Source organism: Heterocephalus glaber, unplaced genomic scaffold, assembly GCF_053883595.1.
Source record: "Heterocephalus glaber isolate CG9 unplaced genomic scaffold, H.glaber_assembly_v1.0 deba00000676, whole genome shotgun sequence".
Lineage (NCBI taxonomy): Eukaryota > Metazoa > Chordata > Mammalia > Rodentia > Bathyergidae > Heterocephalus > Heterocephalus glaber.
The window spans coordinates 3,568,623-3,576,758 of record NW_028258156.1 but is presented as its reverse complement, the minus strand read 5'-3'; the positions used below and the strand labels follow the sequence as shown (position 1 = coordinate 3,576,758).

The 8,136-nt window shown below is 36.5% G+C and overlaps 1 protein-coding gene across 1 annotated transcript in view; it reads right to left on the bottom strand.

Annotated features, from left to right (window-relative positions):
- The window catches only part of Skap2 (src kinase associated phosphoprotein 2), a 310,376-nt gene that overhangs the window by 192,403 nt on the left and 109,837 nt on the right, over window positions 1-8,136 (bottom strand). The gene's annotated exons all lie outside the window — the stretch shown is intronic.

Here is an 8,136-nt window from a genome sequence, read left to right as displayed (position 1 = left end):
TGCCTGGGCTTCTAGTGGTGTCCTTTCATTAGCTTTTCATGTTACCATTAAGGTAGGTGCTGAAACTAAGTTGTATGTAGAGTATATAAATATAGAGTATATATGTAGAGTATATGACTTGCTTATTTATAAAAAATGATTTAGCATGTTTTGAACATTTTAGAACAATAACATCTCTGTGGGGGAGGGAAGAAACAGTTGTACACATTTTCATTCTTAAAAACATGTTGTAATTTTTTTGAATATATTCAATGTAGCATCACTTAAGGACAATATTCATGGTAAAAGTCATAGAATGATTAAAGGGTCAACAAAAATGAAAGTATTTCTTTTGTTTTTTGATCTCTAGAAAAAATGAATCATAAAGTGAATCGTTATTCTCCTTGCTTATAGTCTGAGACATGTACAATATCTACTGAATTTAAAGGTACATCCCTGAGTGAATCTGTAGGTAAGGAGAATAAAAATGCTGCCACTGAAAAGAAAGACCTTGTTTTAAATCTAGTCTGCTGGATTTTCAACCAAACTTAGCTTTAGGTAAATATTCTATAATGGCTCCTGATGTAATCCTTATTGATAAGCCAGTACAAATCCTTAAAATAGTCATCGAAGGTCATTTGAGGAGGTACAAAGATAAATCAACACAAATGAGAAGAAATATTCTTCCTGCTAAATTATTAGTAATCAACACCTTAGTTACTGTGATTCCTACTAAGGGAGCATGGAGATGCAGAAAGGTTGAAAAGAGTCTGGCATATTAATATTCTTAATGTATCCTTTTGCTGAAAGCATATAGCATAATTCATTACATATTATATGACTTCCTGGCATGGTACACAGGAAGCCACTTGAAAGTCATTCACCAATTTTTAAAACAAAAATTCTTACTTTTCTTTATAAAAGAGACCTTCCCTTGAGTTCCACCTTGGCTAAGAGCAATACATCGCCCCAAGTTGCTTAGAGGTATCTATTGTTTTCCCCACATTCCCAGGGCCCAGGGAGGAGCTCATAGTATGCTTTTAATCTCTTCTCAACTCAGTAACAGCTAATCACTTCCTAATTCTTCTCTGTAACAATAGGACAAAATTTGAACTCCTTTGACATCTAAGACATATCCTAATTTGTATTCATCTCATTTTCCAGTATTATCTCTCCCTACAACCCTGAAACACACCTGATCCTTAAATAAGTCAAAAACATTCATGTTATTTTTTGTTCATGTCATTCCAAATCTAAAATGCTTAAATACTACCCCTTCCTTCAACAGATTGAAATCCTGTTCACCTTCTGGTGCTCAGGTCAATTATTGCCTCCTTAGTTAACCACATACAATCCCATCAGGAAAATCTCCTTCTACCTTAAAGTTTCTTCCACTACTTCCTCCAGTGATAGTCATATGCAATTTTAAAAATTAATTTTATTGGTAATTTAAGGTATACAGATATTCATCATTGGAAATTTGTACCCTTACATAATCCATCTTGGTTCTCCTTTTTTCCCCATTCCCCTGCCCTCCCTTCAACCCCTCCAATAATATGCAATTGTTAAAATACATTATTTTTAAGATCTTAGTATGCCCCAGACATTTGGCTGAGTAAACACTTATAATTATCTCAATGGAGGTCTCTATAAGATTAGTAACTCATGGGCTAGGCGGCTCAGCTGCACAGCACCTGCCTGGCAAGCGCAAGGTCCTGAGTTCGATCCCCCATACAAAAAAAAAAAAAAAGATTAGTAACTCATTTACAACCATGCCGCTGGTAGAGTGAGATTCAAACCCAGATCCTCCAACTCCACACACCAGGCTCTTTTAGAGTCTGACACTGGTAGTATTTGTAACCCTGTCTCTCCATCTGAACTGTAAGCTCTTGGAGACAGGGAGTATGTCTTTGTAGCTCTGTAGTTCTACAGTGTCTAGTACTGTGCTTTGTGCATAATAGCTGCCCAGGTTCTTTAAGGAATGAATAAAATAGAAAATGTGGAATTTGATAACTCTAATATAGTTTTCTTACACTGTTCCTTTTTTCCTATCAGCACCTTCCCAGCTCATTGGTACAGATTACAGACTGCATATAATCCACAAAGAAGAAGCTACAGGGGCCGGGGATTTAGCTCAGTGGTTTCACTGCCTGCTGCACAAGCGCAAGGACCCGAATTCGATCCCCAGTACCGAAAAAAAAGAAGAAGCCACAGCTGTCACAGAGCTCTGAGGCTACCTTAGCTGAACTGTGGTAAGGAATGAAGCTGTGGAAGTACCACATGATGAGCTGGCTAGCACAGACCCAATACTTGAGAGTCAACAAGAAAAATGGCCTCAGTTTGAGCTCGTTTCTACACAACTGTGACAGTTTTGTTTAAGCTGCAAGCATCCTAGCCCTCCAAGCATTACTACCCTAATATTTATTGGGCAATAACAATTGCTAGATGCAATTCAGAATGTTGAATTAAGCATCATCTTTACCCAGGAGATGTGTGATTGTAACTCTGCAGGCCTACAGAAACATAAAGAGGAAAGAAAGCAATAGCTTTCTCTCCTCTCACCCCCTGCATGTATTCAATAAACAGTGCAATCTTCCTCCAGTGAGTTGAAGCACCTCTAGACACTGAATCAGACACTCAGAGAAGATGCATTAACTCTTCTCTGACTAATGGAACATAGCGTGCTTGGAGTAGTAACTTACAATATAGAACACAAACAAGTTAGTACAGCTTCTAAACGTGATTAATGTTCTAACAGTTTATGATGTGAGATCAAAGATGCAGCCAAGTTGGCCCTAGGAAAAAAAAAATTAAAGAGCTGGAAATATAAATCGCACCTCTTCATAACATCACCTTCTGCTCTCTGAAATGTGCCTCTTTACTCCACTGGGCTCCATCTCACTCCTGATTTCAGGTAATCTCTGCTCAACATTTATCTGGCAATGGACCAATTAATTCATTATATTTCAAAGTTATTTTTATGAACCCGTCCTTAGGCCGCGCGGCAGGCTGAGAGGGTGCAGCGGGAAAATTGGCTGTGCCTTCCGCAGTTACCAGTTACGCGGTTGGGCTCGCGTTACTGCCTAGACCCCAGTCCGAGTTGCGAGGGGCGGTGCGGGGCCTGAGCAGTTCTGCAAGTGCACTCTGGAACTCTCCGCTTCAGGGTTCTGAGACGCGTTTCCATAACGCCCTCTGCTTCCTGATGCTTGGCTTAGGAGGAAGGTACGAAGAAACTGATAAATAAGTTTCCTTGGATTTGTTTCATCAGTGTCTCTCCTAATGAATATCTTAAGAGAAATACAGATTTTGCTGATTGAGAAAAATAAAGGTTATGGATCATATCGGAGGATTATTCGTGTTGTCGGGAAAATGCTTCCTTTGAAACCTTGTCAAAGACCTAATTTTGACTTGATCCCAAACTTCACCCTATAGATAATAGTGACTCTATAGTTCCATCTTTTGCTAATATTTTGTCTGTGGTATGTAAATGTTGAAGAATCCAGTGGTATTATATTTTGACATAGTATATGGAAAAAGAAGATGAGGAGAAAGTAGAAATTTCCATCCTTTGGGAGTAGTTTAGGATCTATTGTCACCTGCTCAAAACCATAACAAACCAATGAAAAAATATCTGCCTGTAAATCAAGCTGCAATTTAAAAATTAGCTAATCTTGAAAAATGAGACAACTTTTCTTCACGCTCAGATTACTCTAACTGCATAAATACATACACTGAAAGATAATCCAAATTCTGGCTCCTTTGATTGAATGGAGTGGACAAATGTCATAATTGGGGGTTGCTCAAATGTGTGGAACCAGATCCCTTTCAAAGTCCAGTGTTTCCACCTTCTCCACAACAACCAAATTACTCTGCAGTTTTCTCCTTTCCATCCTCCATATTTTCCTCTCATACAACCAGGATCTATCTGTGACTCAGATCATCCAGTTCCTGAAATTAAAAAGCAGTACTCACATGCTAGCAAGATGAATTATAATTGTCACTCAAAAAGCCAGAGAAATAAAGATGTTCCAGATATGTTAGATGTTCTAAAGGATCTGAATAAGGTTAAATTTCATGTCATCTGTTGACAGACCCATTCCAAAGAGACAAAGACAAATTTCACATTGGGATTCAGTGTCTTTAATACCACATGCACTTAAACAGACATGGGAGTCTTTTCCACTTTCCAGCTCAGAAACTGCAAGGTTTGGACATCACATTTTATAGTTAAAGGGACTAAGGGGAGAACTAAGGGGATCAAAGGGGAGAACTGATAAACACAAAAGCTGTTGGCCAAGGATACCAGCGACAAACACCATGTCTACACTTAGAAGGAATGAGGCATAAATATGCTGACCTGGCTTTCACTGCCTTTCAAAGGATCATAGCCTCTGTTAAATGGAGTTGAAGGAAACCTGTGGACTGTGATGTATCGGCGGCTAGAGCTGAGGAAGACTTAAACTTACCCTTTTCTGGTTTTTGGAAGATGCAGCAGTTAACTGGCTACCAAAGAGTTAGGTATATGTGCTTCAGTGATTTTCTTACAGTTACAATTTCCTAATTTAAGAATCTTTTAAACATTTAAAAAACTAGTAGTGATTTGATTTACTTGGACTCCAGCAACTTGAAAATTTTCTAAGTGGATAAGATTATAATTTTTCATTAAGATAGTCATTGTTTTAATCATACATGGTTGGATGTTCTAAAACTTCTTCCTGAAATAATGAGTTAGTTTTAGATTTTTACTCTTAAGTGCTATAAGAAATTTTCCACATACTTGGTGTATAAATATATATGGTTGACATTTCTGTTTCCTTTGGTCCTTATTATATTTTTACTCTGTTGTTTTGTAATAGATTGTACAATAATTGTGCCTTTTGAATTTGTGAAAAATAAAAATAGTTATTTTTAAAGTAATACATGTATGTAGTTTAAGAAATAAAATATGACAAAAAGTAGTCCATTAGCCCATACTACCCCAGGCCCACTATTCCTGATTCTTTACGGTAACTTTTTTTTTGGTACCGGGGATCCAACTTGGGATCTTATGCTTGCAAGGCAGGCAGGATCTTTATGGTAACTTTTAATTCTTTGAGATATTTACTTTGGAGTTTACATCCATTTTCTAAATAATGGACTTATGCGGCTATTTCTTAGTTTTTGAAGAGCACTTGTGAATTCAGGAAAATGCTATTTAAATTCTAGGTCTACTCTGATCAGACATGAAGTGCTGGGCATAGTTTTTTTACTTTTTCTGAGCTCAACCTCCATGTTTGAAAACTGGCTGTAGCAATACCCAACAATACTATTTTGAGAATCACAAAATAATGTTATGTGCAAAATGTTGACCATAAAACATTCCTAGAAATATTTATTAAATTCAAACTTTAGAGAAGGCTCCTGGCCCTCCAGATCGAAGTGATACAGAAGCCTCAGACCCATTTAAAAACCTAATATCTCTGTTTACTTAAGAGACTATTCTTTCCCTTTCTGGCATGTAAAATGCTCAGCACCTTCAATAAAAGAGACCTAGTCAGTTGTAGATAAAACAAGACACTTGGGAGCTGAGCTAGAGTTAACCTCATTCCTAGATTATTATACTAAGATGAAGTTGGAAAACATATGTGATGCAGATCCATAGATAGCCTTGAAGGACCAGGTAGGGAAATAGGGGTTTATTCTGTAAGCAAGGAAGAAATGGTTTCTATTTCTAAACTAAGGAATGAGACCTTAAGGGAAATTATTTGAATAGCAATGCGTAAAAGTGCTGTCCAAAGAGTGAAATAAGGAAGACCAGTTAGAAGGCAATTAACTATTCTAGACCAGAGGCAGCAGACAATCAAGTAAAGGTGGTAGTATTGATGTGTCTGACACAAAGTAAAAAAAAAAAATTCTTACTATCTATATACTCCTCATGGGAAATGAGCAGTTTACCTACCCTTCAGATGATAGGGTGTTTATCATACATTAGACCCAGTAACCACTGTGCAAAATAATTCCTTCAAGCAGTTAGGTCTATTTTTTCTTTACATATCATTCTCAATAACATGGATACAAAGATGCATCTTGCTTTAAAATAGGTAAGGTTTACTTATGTATCCTAACACAAACTCTTCAGTTTTGAGGGAAATTATTTTGAAACAAAATACAAGTTTAAAAGTTCAGTGAAACAAATCAAAAATTGGCTTAAGCTTTTAGTTTATATATTAAGTTTTGAATGTGATTAGAATAGGAAGTAGGTATTGACACTATTTTAGTACATGTCTGCACTAATGTTGAAGGCATGCTCATTGCAGGAAATTGTGGCATTTTGGTTATGCACAGGAGAAAAAATCATCTCATTATTTGTGCTCCATTTATGACTGGTCTCACAAGCGCAAGCTCCCATGTTCAATCCCCAGTACCAAAAAAATAAAAAAGCAATATACCATTTATAACTGTAAAGTTATCTTCTCAAATATTGCCATGGTTTTCAGCAAGCAAGCCCCTTTACATTTACCATCTTAGCGGCTATTAAGAAGTATTGAGTGGACATTAACTGGGCTTGTGTGCTTGTTTACTTCTTTCATTTTGCTCTTTGCTGCCCAAAGAAAATTACAAACCATTATGTATACGGTGCTATCATTACAGATTTATGAGAGAAATAAATGACTCATTTGATGGATTTAAGAATGCAGAAGCCTGAAAGAGATGCTTTCCTCAAAACACAATTCCATTTTTCACTCCCCAAACAGATCTTACAAAATCCCTCCTCCTCTAGAAACACTATTCTCAATGCAGAGAAAGCAAAATTTTTAAAGTTTCAAATGACCTACCACTACTATATCCAGTTCTTCAAACAAACTTATAATTGTATTCAATATCTATCTTAAAGGCAAGGTAAGTTTTATGAAATGCTGTTTCCCCAATGATAAATAAAAGAGTATAAAAACTCATTCTCCCCAATGTATTAATTGTTTTAATTCAATGTTTAATGTTTTAATTCAGCTAGATCTTGAATGTGACAAATAATTGCTGAGAAGAATTAATCTCACCAATAAGACCCAAAGAAACATAATTCAATGAAGTTTTGAGTCATTACTATGACAAATGCATAGTATTAGGAAATCTTCAGTCTTGATTAGGTAGCATAAATGGAAAGCCAGGCATTCATTAAGACAACCAAGTAAGCTGTTAACAAAGCAAATTCCCCCTCCTCCTAGTATAAAGAATATGAGATAAACTGAAACGAAAAGGATTGTAGTAGATCACACTAGGTGGCCCACAGATTTCTGTATATGGGCTCCTGTACACTATGACTTTATATCATGTGGATGAGCCTGGCATGGCCTACTGGTGATGATAGACACATGGCTGTCACACCACCAGTCAATCCACAAAACCATGAGAAATAATAGATGTCATAATCCACAAAGTGGTGGACAATTAATTATGCAGCAAAGGCTAACTGATAGAGAAAATAGACAGGTGTGCTATTACACTGGAGTGTAAAAGCAACCTAAAATATTTAGCATTAGTTTTGAGAAGAAGTGGTAGACAGAGATTAGAAAAGCATCAGGAAAATTGTTCACCAAAATTGAGAAACAGTGAATAAACTATTATCAGGCAATAGAAAGTTGGTAAAGAAACTACTATAGTACTCTGGGGAAATGGCAAAATGTAAGATGTAGTAGTAAAACAATGCCAAAACTATAATAATTTAAAAGATGAAAAACTTACCTAGTAAATTTATAGCATCAGCTAAGGAGATTCCCAGGCTACAAATTGAAAGGGTAGATTTTTTTAAAATTCTATAAAGTAAGAGAGAAAGTGAGGAAAGAGGGATGAAAGGAGGGAGGGAGAGAAAGAAAGAAAGAAAGAAAGGGGGAGAGGGATAGAGAGCACTTATAGAGAAAACTGTAGTTTTTCTGCAGAATTCCTAGTTAATATAAAGGAGCCACAATTTGAAAGCTGAGAAAATACTTATTTTTGGCTCTCTATTGATTAGACAATTCTTAAAATAAGAACAGACTTCACAGTAAAGATCTACATCAAGGATGTGGCTGAAAGACCCTTTATTAAACCACTAAACAATGTTGTATCACAGCAGCCAAGCACACTGCCCAAAGGTGAGAATCACTAAATTTCCCAGGCTGGGCTCTAACTTGCAGTCCTTCT